The 18,493-nt window shown below is 45.5% G+C and overlaps 1 non-coding gene across 1 annotated transcript; it reads left to right on the forward strand.

The window, feature by feature from the left end:
- The first annotated feature begins 997 nt into the window (after nucleotides 1–997).
- Nucleotides 998–1,072, forward strand: Trnas-cga (transfer RNA serine (anticodon CGA)). The gene has a single exon. It is a non-coding gene; the product is annotated as a tRNA-Ser (tRNA).
- Nucleotides 1,073–18,493: the final 17,421 nt, after the last annotated feature.

The raw sequence follows: 18,493 nt of genomic DNA on the forward strand, positions 1-18,493 counted from the left end.
TTAGCCCACAAAGAGCGCACATACATAATGAAATGCAGTGACCTGGTGAACGTAGAGATGTCAGAACTGGCTACAAATGCTTTGGAAATAAGCACAAAAATGATCCAGACCAAAGTCGTTAACGGTGTTATATGTTTCATTAGGAGGGGTAAGAGCAGGGCTTTTATTTTCGAAACAACGGAAATTAACATCACTGACAACACACGTAGTGGAGGTGGAATCGTTCACAGAAAGAGAACAGCCATGCACCGGCCAGGTGGAAGGTGAAAGGTGAAATATACACAAGTAGTCAGCCACCTGAAAATGACAAGGAAGAACTATGTAGAGACGTGGGGAATATTTCTGGACCCTACTTTGCCAGGGAGGAGGAATTTTTTATTGTTTTACTAGATAAGTACATGGCATTGCGAGAGTACATACTTATTTCAGTTCTATTAGTCACTCTCCTTCCCCTCTCTTTCCTCTTCTTCTCTCTTCTTCCTCTGTCCACTTCCTTCTCCCTCTTTTCTCTGAGCACCTCATCCCCCCTCCCACCCCCATCCGCTGTCTCCTCCTGCTGTTCTCTCTGTCCATTTTCTCTCTCCCCTCCCCCTTTCTCTGTCCATCTCTTGCTTTTTCTTTTCTATATCCATGTCCTTCTCCCTCATCTCTCTGTCCACCTTCTTGCTCCTGCCCCCGCCGCTTCCTACCTGTCAACTCTCTGTCCATCTCATGCTCCCTCCCCCTTTCTCTGGCCATCTCTTGCTCTTTCCTTTATATCTCCATATCCTCTCTTCTCCTTGTCCATCTCCTTCTCTTCCCTTTTTGTGTCTATCTTCTCCTTCCTCTCTCTGTCGTACAGCGATATAACTTTGTAGATACATTCAGGGGCGTAAATGGATACTGTGTGCTGAGTGGGTTTCGAACCTGCAGGTTCGCAGGAGAGCTTCTGTAAAGTTTGGAAGGTAGGAGACAAGGTACTGTCGGAAGTAAAGCTGTGAGGACGGGGCGTGAGTCGTGCTTGGGTAGCTCAGTTGGTAGAGCACTTGCCCTCGAAAGGCAAAGGTCCCGAGTTCGAGTCTCGGTCCGGCACACAGTTTTAATCTGCCAGGAAGCTTCATATCAGTGCACACTCCGCTGCAGAGTCAAACTCATTCTGGGAACTTCAGTAATTGTCACCAAGGCTAGGCTCCTGCACCTTCGCTACTGTAGTACACTTGTGTCCAAAATTAGAGCTACGAACTACTATTTCCCCGACATGTTGCTAATTCACGATATAATCAAACAAACTGTCAACAGATGTCCGAACGATCGTGTCCTGCAAGGAAGATGGCATTCTGGTCAACGGACAAGCACGCCAGCAATCTGGTCAACGGACAAGCACGCCAGCAATGACTTCAAAGCGCTTATCAAGTGGGATAGTGTTCGCCGGGTAGGCCCACCCCCACAATTCCTGTGTACACAGTCACAGACGGTGCAGTATGGCACAGAGAAGATGCCTGCCAGGCTCTCTGCGGCCAAGAATTGAAGCAGAACAGTCGCAAACTGATGCGACCCGATGGCTTAATGTGAATCATTCTCTTGTTCCTCGGATGTGGCGACTATTTATAGTGACAGAAACTATCCCGAAGACCCTGTGTAACATCAGAAAGAGAGATCAGTTATTTGGGTTCAAGGGCACGACAGTACCGCTTTAGTATTACACAGCAACTGGCATCTCACCTCGCAGCATCCACTGCATGTGTTGCAGCGAGGCAAACGCTGTACAGAAGGCAGATTGGCCATTATTGTCGGAGACCTGCTGTATGCGTACCTCTGATGCCGTATTCACAAAAGAAAATGTCTAGAGTGGAGCCGTCAACCTGCCACCTGGACTGTCGAACAGTGGGCCTATGTTCTTTTCACAGATGAGTCAAGATTTGGTCTGGATAGTGATTCGCGACGGATTCACATCTGACGGGGACATGGAACACGATTTTGGGATCAAACCATTGTGGAAAGAGACAAGATATCGAGGATGATCTGTAATGGTGTTGACGGGGATTATGTTGGCCACTGGAGCACCTCTTCATGAAATTGCACAGTTAAATTGGCAAGGTTTAACTGCTGTCAGGTCCACGACAAGATCTTGGGACCTTATATGCGGTTGTTGCGAGGTGCTGTTGGTCCAGACTACGCTTTTCTGGACGATAATGCTCGATCTCACAGAGCATGGGTGGTTGATATTTTCCTGGATATTTCCAGTAGATATTGCTCGCATGGCGCGGTCTGCTCGCTTTCTCGATTTGAATCCCATAGAGCCCGTCTGGGATGCACTAGGGACACGGGTTGCATCACGTCAGCAACCACCATCCACTTACCAAGACTTGAGAGCAACGCCGCAGGAAGAATGGCCGTCATTGCCTCAACACCAGATTGATGACATCATTCACAGCATGCCCCGTCGTTGTCAGGCCTGTGTTGCTGCCAAAGATGGGCGCATCCCACACTGAGCACATTAGCCAACTGTCGGAATGTGTGTGTAAACCCGTTTTTGTCTACCGTTATGCATGTTCTGTATTCTTTATACAGGGTGATTCAAAAAGAATACCACAACTTTAGGAATTTAAAACTCTGCAACGACAAAAGGCAGAGCTAAGCACTATCTGTCGGCGAATTAAGGGAGCTATAAAGTTTCATTTAGTTGTACATTTGTTCGCTTGAGGCGCTGTTGACTAGGCGTCAGCGTCAGTTGATGCTAAGATGGCGACCGCTCAACAGAAAGCTTTTTGTGTTATTGAGTACGGCAGAAGTGAATCGACGACAGTTGTTCAGCGTGCATTTCGAACGAAGTATGGTGTTAAACCTCCTGATAGGTGGTGTATTAAACTTTAGTATAAACAGTTTACAGAGAATGGCTGTTTGTGCAAAGGGAAAAGTTCTGGACGGTCGAGAACGAGTGATGAAAATATAGCACGCATCCAGCAAGCATTTGTTCGCAGCCCAGGAAAATCGACTCGCAGAGCTAGCAGAGAGCTGCAAATTCCACAATCAACTGTATGGAGAGTCCTACGAAAAAGGTTAGTTATGAAACCTTATCGTCTGAAATTGGTTCAAGCACTGTCTGCAGCTGATAAGATTAAAAGAATCGATTTCTGTGATTTTATCCTTGCTCAAATGGAAACAGATGAATCTTTCGTTTCAAAGATTGTGTTTAGTGATGAAGCAACTTTCCACACTAACGGGAAAGTCAACCGTCCCAATGTCTGTATATGGGGCACTGAGAATCCGCGGGAAACAGCTCAGTATGAACGTGACTCGCCTAAGGTGAACGTTTTCTGAGCCATTTCAGCCAATAAAGTTTTTGGTCCCTTTTTCTTCGAAGGTGCTACTGTAACTGGACTACAGTATCTGGAGATGTTAGAGAATTGGCTGTTCCCTCAGCTCGAACAAGAAGCACAACAATTCATATTTCAGCAGGATGGAGCGCCACCACATTGGCCCTTATCTGTCCGTAACTACCTGAACGTCAACTACCCGAGGCGATGGATCGGCCGCCAGGCAGCCCGTGACAGAGCACTTCATCACTGGCCTCCAAGAAGCCCTGATCTTACCCCTTGCGTATGTTAAGGATATGGTTTTTCGGCCTCCTCTCCCAGCCACCATTGATGATTTGAAACGAGAAATAACAGCAGCTATACAAACTGTTATGCCTGATATGCTACAGAGAGTGTGGAACGAGTTGGAGTATCGGGTTGATATTGCTCGTGTGTCTGGAGGGGGCCATATTGAACATATCTGAACTTGTTTTCGAGTGAAAAAAAACCTTTTTAAATACTCTTTGTAATGATGTATAACAGAAGGTTATATTATGTTTCTTTCATTAAATACACATTTTTAAAGTTGTGGTATTCTTTTTGAATCACCCTGTATTTTTCTTACATTACTATGACCTGATTATACTGTTTTGTGGCAAAAAAACCACGAACCTTGGAAAATTTCGGTTTGTTGCTTAAATTTTGGGCACCAGTGTAGAACTGAGTGTCGTCCATGAATGTATAATATTGCGTAATGCATACTAAAGTACCACATTGCTGAAACGCCAGTGAACAGAGAAATGCCGTCCGTGTTGCGAACAGCGATGTATCAGATAGAGAGCACTGCAGTTCAGCGGTTTTCTGCAACAATGCGCGCTCCTAAACATGGCAGGCGCAGTGCAAACAAACTGAATACGGCGAAAATATACGTTCCGGAACGGTATTCAGGTGAGCTGAAAGGCAGCAGACTGCATAAAGGACGGCGCAAACGGCGGGCGGCATGGCGCGGAGTGGCGTGCCAGTTGGCCGGCAGTCGGCGGCCGGCGCACTTCCCCCGCGCATCGATTCTGGGTCCGCCTTTTGTTTGTACGTCTACTGTGCGCCGCGTCGGCCATCATCATACGAGTATTTTGTCCGGGCGGCCACTGTAATTCCGACTCGGCAGCAGCCGACACGTCAGTGGGCTACTGTATCCTTTGTGCTCGCCTTCACGTATGTGTGTTCTCATGCAAATTAACGTAATCTTGATCAGGGTATGTTCCTGGAATTAGACGTGGGGGGTAGCTATTCATCAAGGGAAGTCGCCAGACGCCTGTCGGGCAGCAGCGAGGCAAATCCACGCCGAGGGGGTGGGGGGGTTAAGTTATTGGCACACATCTCTCCTAATTACGTGCTGTGCTGCAACGACCTCGTTTTGATAGCCCTTAATTTACCAGAAAGAGTATCGATGTGAGATAAACAGCTTACAGTGTAAACAGCTGAAGAGTGTAAGTCGACAACGATTAACTGTCAACGTTCACATTTGAACAGGAAAATCAAAATACAATGCATACCTTTTTGTAGATAACTTCTTCGTATCCAAAAAAATTAAGATGATACTCTCATGCAGCCAATATGCGATATGAAGTTTCCCGGCGTGTTTCCAATTTGAGCAGTTCTCGGGTATCCGAACGGGTAGCGTCGTAATTTCTCCACAATATTTCGGCAGACGTACACGCTGCCATCTTTAGGTGGTTCCTGACGATATCTGTGCTGTTCCTCTCGGAGCCCTATATATACTAGCCGTTAACCCCTTCACCGTTCCTCTCCTCATGTCTTTGGTGCAGCCGGCGCGGCGGCTACTGGAGTGGTGGGGGAAGCGGCGCCTGGGTGTGAACTGGGGTCTGCATTCTCCCTGCTGCCGCCGTCGCGCCATCGGGGGCGGTCCTCGATTTCTGGGACCGCATATTCTCTCCTGCCTGTGTGCAGGCTTCCAAGCCTGACTAAGTTGAAGGCCGCTGTCTTTATTAATTAGATCGTCCTGTAGTCGGATTTCGATGGCCTCCTTAGTAACGCAGTTCCAGAAGTAGGAGGATTGACAGAGTATTTTTGTTTTTTCATAGTCCATAGTATGACCAGTCTTTACATGATGGTCAGCCACGGCTGATTTAGTGGCCTGGCGTAACTGGGTATGGCGCTTGTGTTCGCGGCACCTCCATTCTACATTGGGGAGACACTCTGCACTACAGGACAATCTAATTAATAAAGACAGCGGCCTTCAACTTAGTCAGGCTTGGAACCCTGCACTCAGCCTGAAGAGAAAGATGTGGTCCCAGAGATCGAGGACCGCCCCCGGCGGCGGCAGCAGGGAGACTGCAGACGCCAGTTCAGACCCAGGCGCTGCTTCCCCCACCACCTCCAGTAGCTGCCGCGTCCGCCGCACCAAAGACACCAGGAGAGGAACGGTGGAGGGGGTAATGGCTAGTGTATGTATAGGGTTCCGACAGGAACAGCACAGCATTCGTCAGGAACCACCTGAAGACGGCAGCGCGTACGTCTGCCGAAATATTGTAAAGAAATTACGGCTCTACCTGGTCGGATACGCGAGAACTGTTCAGATATGCAGCCAAACTTACCATTGTAAAAAATAATAGCCGGCCGTTGTGGCCGAGAGGTTCTAGGCGCTTTAGTCCGGAGCCGCGCTGCTGCTGCGGTCGCAGGTTCGAATCCTGCCTCGGGCATGGATGTATGTGATGTCCTTAGGTTAGTTAGGTTTAAGTAGTTCTAAGTCTAGGGGACTGATGACTTCAGATGTTTAGTCCCATAGTGCTCAGAGCCATTTGAACCATTTTGAAAAAATGATAAGACAAACTAGGAGATAAATAACTTATTAAGAACCTCCTAAGTTCCATACCACGAACCTTACTGGTTCGAAATACCTATAAGAATGCTTTTATTCCAAGTGCCATTAGTACAGGGGCACTAGGATCTGTTTATGATAGTACAAATCCAGCATAAAAATACAGCAGTAACATTTTACATAGTAGAACAATAGTCAGCAGTAGACATTTCTCGTATATTTTACATCTTTCCTTAGAAGGTGACAATTATTCAACTATTAGAAAAAAACGTTAGTTAGTTACAAACTACGGCGTACACAGACTTCCTTCAGCTTTTAAACGTCACTACAGATATTCTGATTTAGGTCATGACATGTTCGATATGCCTGCCATCATTGGCGATGATGTGGCGCAGCGAACAGCGATATTACGGTCGCAGGTTCGAATCCTGCCTTGGGCATGGATGTGTGTGATGTCCTTTTGGTTGGTTAGGTTTAAGTAGTTCTAAGTTCTAGGGGACTGATGACCTCAGAAGTTACGCCCCGTAGTGCTCAGAGCCATTTGAACCATTTTTGAACAAGACCCGCTGAAGTGTCGGATGATCGATGCTGTCGATAACTTTCTGGATGGCTGTTTTCAGATCAGTAATGGCTTTGGGGTTATTATTGTACAGCTTATCTTTGACATAGCCCCTCAAAACGGAGTCGCATGTGTTCAGATCCGGAGAATATGGCGGCGAATCGAGGCCCATGCCAGTGTCCTCTGGGTATCCCAGAGCCAGAATATGGTCCCCAGAGTGCTCCTCCAGGACATCAAACACTCTCCTGCTTTGATGTGATTGCCCTCCAACTTGCATGAACCATATATTGTCGAAATCAGGGGCACTTTGGGTAACAGGAAAAAAATCATCTTCCAAAACTTCACATACCATTCAGTTATCATGGTGCCAACAAGGAATATCGCACCAGTTATTCCGCCGCTGGACAGTGCATAACCACACAGTCATCCGTTGAGGGTGAGGAGACTTTTCGATAGCGAAAAGCGGATTCTCAGTCCTCCCATAAGCGCCAATTTTGCTTATTGACGATCCCATCCAAATGACAGTGGGCTTCGTCGCTAAAGGAAACCATATTCACATCAAAATTCCCATCATGCCCCGCAACCAACCGTGCTGTTTGAAAGTCCTCACTCAAATAGTTCAGAAGTTATGAGGATTTTATTTCTATTAGTTCGATAATTGTCACCTCGTAGGAGAGGATAACAAAATTCAGTTCTTGAAAAAAAAAAAAAAAAAAACGTTTCTCGGTACTGACTTCTGTTTCACACATTCCAGGGACCAGATGTTGCGAAGTTTAGTGTAAAAATCCAAGTGCCATTGAGAAAGATGAAGCAACATCAACAGATATTAAGCGCCACTGGTCATTCAGAAGAAGTACGGCACGACATACTTCTTGAAATATATTCGCAACTGCGAATATGTTCAGCCATCAGCTGTTTAGTGGAATGACGACAGTGAAAATTTGTGCAGGGTCAGGACTCGAACCCAGATTTCCCGCTTATGGTGAACGGTCGCCTCACCTTAGGCTATCCGAGCACGCTTCACGACCAGTCCCAAGCTTCCATACTTTGTCAACCATGTGTCCACAACCTACATTCGTACAACCGTTATATATATATTCTCGTACAGGGGAGACATTTTAATTGAAAGTAACTTGACCGGTTTCGGCGGATAAATGAGATATTACAGTGCCTTTGCTGTTCAGATGTACGATGCAATGCATGTCCGGTGGAACAACGCATCATATTCCTGAACAACAAAGGCACTGTAGTGGCATACATCTGCCTTCCTTTCCTCTTCGCAATATATTCACATTTTTTCATTATTCTGTTTCAGAGAGAGTATTTTTTTATTGTATTGCATTTAGAGATCTTACGCACCTGCGTTATATCAGTGTTTCCGCAGCATCCTTAAAATCACAGAATTCAGTTGTGTATGCAATGGAACGACATGGAATGAGTTCAAAGCTTTATCTAACGCAACAATGTCGCATGGCACTTGTGAGGTGTCCCTTGTTTTGAATGGTATTTATTTTTCCAAATTTGACGTTTATTGACACCCGGCAGGTAGTCAAAGTCAACTAGCAGCCTTAAGCAGTTCTGCAGAATAAGCTGGCAATGAACAGGGAGCTATTTCCCACAGAGGCAGAGGTAGCAATCGGACCCTATGGTGCGACGATGAATCATAAGAGCGGGGGAGGGAACGCCTACCTGAAAAAGGACCTTACTCGACAGTAAGGACGCAGGGGAGCCACTAGTGCTCTGAAGCTACTCTCTAATTTTACTTTATAAAATACTAATGATTAATGTCACCTTTTGACATAACTGGACTAGGTCATCAGGCTTCAGTACAATAATAACGCTATGCAGCAAACCAGTAAACTGAATAAACAAATGAATATTTCTAACTTGCCGAAGATGTACAAAGGGAGTGACAGAACATATTCAGATTCTGTTATACGTAATATTCGGCTTTACCACGCTCTTGGAAGTAATTAACCTTTATGAAAGGAAAAGGAATCTTTCCATTATAGCAAACCGTTACTATTTTACGGTATTCGCAAATAAACGCATCGTAATAGCATCTTGGCACTTATTTCCTAGAAACTAGCCACCCGCACCACTAATTAGGATCACATGTTACCTGCTTGCATCTTTTGAAGAACCCACTGCGCCATCAGATCTGCTTTTGGGGACATCATCGATAAGAGCTTCGTAGACTACATGTAGGAGGAAATCGTATGCGCCAATTCTCTACGGTAATCCTAGAAAGGGTGATCTTAACTAGCGCAGTCTCTGGTGGAAAGGCTTGACCAGTATACTGTATGTCACGTATACAACTCCCTATGGAATTACGACTGAACTGAGAAAACTGTATGGTGGATCAAATACGCGAGGGGAGTTTACACACTTCAAACTCCTAACCGAAGCACTGCATGGATCAAAGACCTTACACGTTCTAGTAACAAATGTTTGAAACGTGTTTTCCGTGATTTGACACTTGGAGCAAGGCGAGGGACACCTGACACAGTACTGAGAACACAATATCACGAGTTAAAAAAAAAAAAATAAAAATAAATCCTCAGTGACGAACTAGATAGTGAATCAGTTAATTTCTTCGAATGTTCTCCTGCTTATGGTAACTATAACAATTTTCATAAATATGTACGTTTCGTCATTAGAAAAAACGTAATCCTTAATTTAGTTGTCAATAGTGGTAAAAATACGTTTAGTTTACAACCTTATATAGAGAATGAAATCCAGTAACATATTAACAATTTTGTCTGTGTACAAACTCTTTGTGAAGCCATAGTGACGTAATATCTTCGTAGCATGTTTTGTAAACAAACAGTGTAAATGATGATTTGCGTATGTGTGATATTCTTTAAATGGACGAGGCACAATACCTGTAACTAGTCAACCAAAAATACCATGTCTAAAATTAGCGTTCAAAAACACTCAATGATTCATTTTGTCCGATTTTCCAATTGCAATCTAACTTCGAAAACACGCAAGAGAGGCAAAAAATCACACAAGCAAACATCAGCAGGCGTATTCATGTAAAAAAATGTGCAAATGTACTTGAAAACGAGAATATAGTCTCGGAACGTATTGTGCTAGCATCAAAAAATAAGTAACTGGTGCAGTTTCCATTATTTAAATTATGAATATCAGACTCGAACACCTTTTGTAACGAACTATCCTTAGATCTAGAAGCAAACTAAAACTGTAAAAATGTTTCATTCCAGACCAGTTATGATGTTTTAAATGGATAGAATGAAACGTGAATGGTGCAATAAATACGCAAGACTGTTGTAGCTGGAAAGATGGATTTCAAACACCTTTAATAATATGAGCAGACAGCAAGTATATGGTTTGTTGGAACGGCGTTTGCTTCCTGTTTGTTTAAACAAAAGAACTAGTTGCAAGTTCGATACGGATGGAGAGTTTGGCGCATCACATAAACGTCCGGGTGGCTGCAGTTACACAATGAAAAAGAATACCGCAAGTCCTTGCATAGATATCAAGTTCGTCGTTCTGCTGCGGAAAATCCAGCCAAACAGGAATTATAACGCAGGAACCCAGAGTAGCCAGCCGGCGTATATGTAGTGAGCATGTAGACCAGGGCTTAACAACTGGCCGGTTTTGAGCGCGAGTACTCGCGTTTGCTCAGGCACGTGCTCGCGAGCAGGTGCAAGGTCGCGGAGTAGGGAGGGGGGGGGAGGGAGGGGAAATGCGCGCGCACGTTTGAATGTGATCTCGCGTTCTTAGCAGATTTAACTAGCCATCTGAATGCTTTGAACATTTCACTACAAGGTAAAGATCTGCTAATTAGTCATTTCATAGATCGAATACGAGCTTTTAAAATGAAATTCACACTTTGGGTGAGTCAGCTGGAAACAGGAAACCTAGCTCATTTTCCGAAATTATCATCCATGCAAGATGTTCACAAAGACTGTGAACGTTGACAAACTGCCTATTGGCTTCTGTCTCGGGTTCTTCGGCCGACGTTCATCTAATGATTTTTCTGACGTTTCGCCAGCACGAGTGGCTGGCATTGTCAAAGCTTCACCCTCCATTGCCGGTGGTGAACTGGCAATGGAGGGTGAAGCTTTGACAATGCCAGCCACTCGTGCTGGCGAAACGTCAGAAAAATCATTAGATGAACGTCGGCCGAAGAACCCGAGACAGAAGCCAATAGGCAGTTTGTCAACAAGTGGCCACGAAAGCCTTAACAATTTTGTACTGTGAACGTTATTCACATAGTTTAGTTGATCAGCGCTTTCAAGATCTGACAGCACTAGACAGTGATTTTGATCTGTTCTCTCCATATTCAGCGAATATTTAAGAGATTCGTCCTGAGCTGCAGCAAGAAATTATTGACCTGCAGTGTGACAGAGAATACAGAGACAAATTTCAGAACAAGAAAAACATTTTGGAATTCTACAGACACTTCCCTCAGGATAGACTTCCTCGTTTGCACAAACTGGCGGCTACAATAATATCAATGTTCGGTTCCACGTATATTTGTGAACAACTGTTCTCTGCAATGAAATGTAACAAGACACGCCTGGGAAACGCATTGTCTGATCGAAATTTAAACTGCACGCTGCGCCTAAAATGCACAAGAACAATTACTCCGAACATAGACGCAATTGTAAAGGGCAAAAAGTACAAGATAACCGAGAATCCCACACTTCAGTGACACCTTTTATTGTGTAACAGTTCACAAATTAATGCGAATGTAGAGGCATACACTGAGCTAATAAAATTATGTGGCATGTGTACATTCTCCTTTGTTTCATTTATCGCAGTAATAATTCGTGAGTGATATCCCTGCAGGTGGCCGCGGATTTACATTGACTGGCGGCAGCTGTTGTGTGCCGCACATGACTTTCCCCACTCTCCGCTCTGGTCCGGTAGTGGGGGTAGCGTGCTCGCGCTGCTCCGTGCTCGCTCCTTGCTGCTCACAGCTTGCTCCGCGAGCACGTATGTTGTGAAGCCCTGATGTAGACTGAATCCGACAGTGGTGAGATGTACAGTGCAGGCTCATTTATCCCTCTTCCGAGTTCACTGGATGCCACCACGTGGCGCGTGACATGACGCAGCAGGGCGTGTCTCTGCGAGAGGACGGATCATTGGGTCATAAGGTTTTCACAAAAGACACACACAATGATCGTTATCTGCAGAAAGATTCTAACCACCTCCCAAGACATAAAAGAGGGGTTGATTAAAACATTAATAATGGTTCAAATGGCTCTGAGCACTATGGGACTCAACATCTGTGGTCATAAGTCCCCTAGAACTTAGAACTACTTAAACCTAACTAACCTAAGGACGTCACACACATCCATGCCCGAGGCAGGATTCGAACCTGCGACCGTAGCAGTCGCGCGGTTCCTGACTGAGCGCCTAGAACCGCTAGACCACCGCGGCCGGCAAACATTAATAGACAGGGCGCAGAAAATATGTGAACCAGCTCACTTAGATGATGAGACTGAACACCTTAGAGCGACCTTCAAGAAGAATGTGTACTCCAACAGAGAGATAGATCGTGCACTACTCCCTAGACTGACAACCAGGACGAACGAGTATAGACACCAACCCTAGGGCAAAGTGTTTTTACCATTTATCAGTAACGTCACTGATCGCACTGGAAAAAATTTAAGCAAGTACGACGTGGAAACCGTTTTCAGACCAACCACGTAAATAAAAGAATGTTTAAGATCCGCAAAAGATGAACGACATCCTCTAGCTACACCAGGTGTCGATAAAATTCCGTGCAGTTGTGGAAAGGTCTATATAGGTACAACAAAAAGAAGCGTCAACGCCAGTCTGGGTGAACATAAAAAGGAACTGCCACCTCGGACATATTGATAAATCGGCTGTAGTGGATCATGTTTCAGGAAGGGCATCATGAAATAAAGTTTAGTGAGACGACCGTCATAGCAAAGACGTCGCATTATTATGCGAGAGGCTATTGACATTGCCAAACATTCCAATAATTTTAATAGAAAAGATGAAGGCATTAAGCTGGATAAGATATGGATGGAAACATTGCAGCCACAGCGTGATAATCGATTAATTTCAATTGAGAAAGTAGGCAGTATCAGAGATTATAGCACAGTCGAAGTCACGTGATTGACAGCGGCGCCCTCTGGATGGCTTATATACAGGGTATTACAAAAAGGTACGGCCAAACTTTCAGGAAACATTCCCCACACACAAAGAAAGAAAATATGTTATGTGGACATGTGTCCGGAAACGCTTACTTTCCATGTTAGAGCTCATTTTATTACTTCTCTTCAAATCACATTAACCATGGAATGGAAACACACAGCAACAGAACGTATCAGCGTGACTTCAAACACTTTGTTACAGGAAATGTTCAAAATGTCCTCCGTTAGCGAGGATACATGCATCCACCCTCCGTCGCATGGAATCCCTGATGCGCTGATGCAGCCCTGGAGAATGGCGTATTGTATCATAGCCGTCCACAATACGAGCAACAAGAGTCTCTACATTTGGTACCGGGGTTGCGTACACAAGAGCTTTCAAATGCCCCCAAAAATGAAAGTCAAGAGGGTTGAGGTCAGGAGAGCCTGGAAGCCATGGAATTGGTCCACCTCTACCAATCCATCGGTCACCGAATCTGTTGTTGAGAAGCGTACGAACACTTCGACTGAAATGTGCAGGAGCTCCATCGTACATGAACCACATGTTGTGTCGTACTTGTAAAGGCACATGTTGTAGCAGCACAGGTAGAGTATCCCATATGAAATCATGATAACGTGCTCCATTGAGCGTAGGTGGAAGAACATGGGGCCCAATCAAGACATTTCCAAAAATGCCTGCCCAAACGTTCACAGAAAATCTGTGTTGATGACGTGATTGTACAATTGCGTGCGGATTCTCGTCAGCACACACATGATGATTGTGAAAATTTACAATTTGATCACGTTGGAATGAAGCCTCATCCGCAAAGAGAACATTTGCACTGAAATGAGGATTGACACATTGTTGGATGAACCATTCGCAGAAGTTTACCCGTGGAGGCCATTCAGCTGCTGATAGTGCCTGCACACGCTGTACATGGTACGGAAACAACTGGTTCTCCCGTAGCATTCTCCATACAGTGACGTGGTCAACACAAGCACCGAAGTCACCATTACCTTCCTTCAATTGGGCCTACTGGCGGTGAATCGAGGAAGTACAGTACATACTGACGAAACTAAAATGAGCTCCAACATGGAAATTAAGCGTTTCCGGACACATGTCCACATAACATCTTTTCTTTATTTGTGTGTGAGGAATGTTTCCTGAAAGTTTGGCCGTACCTTTTTCTAACACCCTGTGTACGGCGCTCACTCGCGCTCTCGTTGCAGTTCGCCGTTTGTCCTCGGGGGATGCTTTCCGCAGTCGAAGGCGAAACGTGAGGGGAGAGTTTTATGTATGGACTACGGCATCTCAGCCCGGAAGTGTTTAGTGGTGACAACACCTGCCGTGAAAACCTTCATTCTATGATCAACTTAGTAGCTATTTATAATACGTCCAGTCACTCACAATGTCGGTAGTGGCTTGGCTTCTCCGAGGCACACTTGAAACCAAGTTTTTCACATATTCTCGTGAAAGAGACCTCCAAATGCACAGAATCTGCGTTGACAGCTGTTTTAAAGTGAATTTTGTTTGCGCTTAACGCTATATTAAGAATGAGTTTCCCGAAAAAGATGTTAATAATCATTTCTTCAACTTTTAGACTTACTTTACCGACTGAACCACGTTCTGCAAAGTTCTACAAGTTCTTTAACCAATTTGTATCGTGTTAACCACTTTAATACAAACGAATTTGACTTCCCCGTACATTTTAGACGCCACAGCATGAATTACTTTTCGGCCTTTGGGTTGATTACTGAGAAAAACCTACTCAAAATGCGACGCGTAATCTGCTCTCACGTCTCTTGTTAGGTATCTCAGTCATGAAATCAATGTAAACTAATGCTTTATGGACATAGCATGAAGGACAAAAGTTCCTTCTGTTGGGCTGTGAAAGAACTAAGGTGATCGTAGTAGCGAATACAAATAACCTTCAGCTGTACAAGGATCGACTACAATGAAATTTCGTACTGAATTGGGATTCTAACCCTGATTTCCCGCTTTATGCAATCAGTCACCTTAACTGCTTTGGCTATCGATGAACTGTCTACGGCCACACCTAAACTTCCATATGTCGTCGTTTCTCATCGTAACCAGTACTCTTATTCACTTTGTGTAATTCCTACGTACAGGGGAGGACATTTTAGTTGAAATGTAAAAAAAATGAAACACCTACAGCCGTCCTTATGGTGTCATTCATTGTATGGCTACCAGTTTCGGTGCTTCAGTGCGCCATCTTCAGGCCTTAGCTGATACTGAGGGTGTTAACACCATCTGTTAACAGGACGCATCAGTGGCCAACATCTAAAAGTGATTTTCGCAGGCTATCTTTAACAGCGACGTTGTCTCTCCAGCCATCACGAGTTGGTAGTTGATGGTTGGAGAGACAACATCACATTACAGGTAGCCTGCGAAAACCATTTATAGACGTTGGCCACTGATGCATCCTGTATACGGATGGTGTTAATACCCTCATCATCAACTAAGGCCTGAAGATGGTGCACTGAAGCACTAAAACTGGTATCCACACAACAAATGACATCATAAGGACGGCTGTAGGCGATTCAGTTTCTTAGAATAGCGAACGGCTGTAGTCCCCATACCTCGAATCACAAGGATGGACATACAAAAATGAAGTTGAAAGTCGCTGCGTGGTATCGACAGGTAAATACGATACTGCGGTGCCTGTGTTGCTCAGAAGTATAGTGCAATGTTATTTCAGACTTACGCAACTTAAAACTGTGTGCCCGACCGAGACTCGAACTCGGGACCTTTGCCTTTCTCGGGAAAGTGCTCTTCCATCTGAGCTACCGAAGCACGATTCACGCCCGGTCCTCACAGCTGTACTTGTGCCAGTATCTCGTCTCCTACCTTCCAAACTTTACAGAAGCTTTCCTCGGAACCTTGCAGAACTAGCACTTCTGAAAGAAAGGATACTGCAGAGGCATGGCTTAGCCACAGCCTGGGGGATGTTTCCAGAATGAGATTTTCACTCCGCAGCGGAGTGTGCGCTGATATGGAACTTCCTGGCAGATTAAAATCTGCCAGGAAGTTTCATATCAGTGCACACTCCGCTGCAGAGTGAAAATCTCATTCTGGAAACATTTCATGTACTTCTTAATGGCTGTAGTCGCCTCACTGCCTGTTCCTTCTATAAGCTCCCGTCTCTTTGGAGATTATATGGATTAATTAGTGATTATTATGTTACAATCCTCTTGTTGTAGTTGACCGTGTGTATCGAGACTTCGTTCATTGTTAAATGCAATGGTGTGGCACTAACTGATGGAGAGGCACTAAGAACTGGTAAAATTTAATTTATTTCCTTTATCACACTGCACAAACATAAACACACTATTATTCAAACAGTGTGCCACTACTGCGCCACGCAACCACCTTTGGCTCACGCAGCCTACACCTTCCACAATCTCTCAACAACTGCCTCTGCTTGCAACTCTCTGCGCCACTGGGCATTGTCGCCCTCTAACGAACAGATACTACACACCAGTAACCCTCACACTTCGAACATGCAACTCTGGCACTACAGTATCGTATTTATCCGCCGATACCATCCAGCGACTTTCAATTAAAATCTCCCCTGTACGGGAATTACATAATGTGTGTACGAGAACAGGTTGTATAGAAGTTCAAGGTCTTGCCATGGGCCGTTCACGGATAGCCGAAGCAGTTGAGGCGGCCGTTCGTGTGAAGCGGGCAATCCGGGTTCGAATCCCGGTTCGGCAGAAATTTTCACTGTCGTTATTCCCATACACAACTGAAAGTTGTACCTGTTCAGTTATGCACACATGCAGGGTGTACTCATTCAGACACGTTTCACTTTATGGTGAGGTGCCGTGAACACGCAGAAAATTAAACTCAACATCGCTCTATAGGACAGGAGCATTTATCGCGTCTAGCGGAGGTACGGAGCGAGATGGCGCAGTGGTTTGCACACTTGTATCGTATTCGGGAGGACGACGGTAGAAATCCACGTCCCGCCACCCTCATTTAGATTTCCCGCGATTTCTCTAAATCGTTCCAAGCAACTGCCGGGATCATTCCTTTAACAGGGCATGGTCGATTTCCTTCCTTATCCTCGTAACAATGCGAGCTCGCGCTCTTGTCTCTAATGACTCCATTGTCGAGGGGACGTTAAATCCTAATCTTCCTCAGTTCCTTTCCGGTGGAGGTACAGTGCGCAGCTCTGAGCGGTAAGTTGGTACACTGCGTTGAACTCGGCGGCAGAGTAAGAGCCGACTGTAGATGCTGGGGGCTGTCGCTTGTGTGCTAGCGCCCAGAGGGCCCTGGGATCGGCGCCCGCCGCCAGCTAACTCGGAACGGAATGCTGCGACCCACTTCTGAGCCGTTTGCTAATTTGACGGCCGCGCTGCTCTCCAGCGCAATTACTGCAACCGGAGCGTAGTTGCTCACGCCGTGCGCCCTCCGTGAAAACGCCGGAGGGCCGACTCTGATGTAAGGCGTAGCGGGAACTAGCACGATGGCAACCATCTCCCTCAACACGTCCATTGCGCCGCAGCTGCAATTGTACGCTAATCAGACGAGATATGCTACCAGTTCTGAGCTGCCGCTAACTGGGCACGTGCATCAGTAGAGACTCACTGGAAAGTTCTTCCCTCGCGCATCCCGTAACTTTTCAGTTTGTTTATATAATTAAGATCAGCAGGGATATCATACGAAATAAGTGACTGGGCTAAGGATTTTGTGTTAGGGATGATGCAGCATTTTATGATGGATGGAGAGCCATCCACAGAAGTAGGAGCAGCTTTAGGTGTGCCCCGTGGAACTGTGTTGGAACCCCTACTGTTTCATGCTGCTCGAACTGTCCAGAATATTATTCAAACCAATAGCGAACAACTGGGGCCCAATGACATGGCGTTCTGTCATCCACAAAAATTATGTCGTTGTTTGGGAACATGAAGTCCATGAACGGCTGCAGACGGTCTCCAAATAGCCCATTATAACCATTTCCAGCCATTGATGCGTTCAGTTGGACAGGAGGACCAAGTCCATCCCACGTAAACACAACCCACACCATTATGGAGCCACCACCACCTTGCGCAGTGCCTTGTTGACAACTTGGCTCTATGGCGCCACACTCGAACACACCATCATCTCTTACCAACTGTTATCGGGACTGATCTGACCAGCCGACGGTTTTCCAGTTGTCTCGGGTGCAAGGACTATAGTCACGAACCCAGGAGAGGCGTTGCAGGCGATGTCGTGCTGTTAGCAAAGGCAATCTCGGATGTCTTCTTCCTACGTCCCACATTGACTTCTGCTGCTATTTCACTCAGCGTTCCTTGTCAGCACCAACAACTCTACGCAAACGCCGCTGCTCTTGGTCGTTAAGTGAAAGCCGTCAGCCACTGAGTTGTCCGTGGTGAGAGATCTGACATTTGGTTTTCTCGACACACTCTTGACGCTGCGGACGTCAGAATACGGAATTTCCTAACGACTTCCGAAATGGACTGTCACATGCGTCTAGCTCCAGCTACTATTCCGCGTTCAAATTCTGTTAATTCCTGTCGTGCGGTGATAATGACGTCGGAAAAATATTCACATGAATCACCTGAGCACAAATGACACCTCTGCCAGGCTCTTTTATACCCTCCGTAAGCGAAACTACCACCACCTATCTACGTGCATATTTTGTACCACGACTAGTCACCT

This window comes from Schistocerca nitens, chromosome 1 (genome assembly GCF_023898315.1).
Source record: "Schistocerca nitens isolate TAMUIC-IGC-003100 chromosome 1, iqSchNite1.1, whole genome shotgun sequence".
Taxonomy (NCBI): Eukaryota; Metazoa; Arthropoda; class Insecta; order Orthoptera; family Acrididae; genus Schistocerca; species Schistocerca nitens.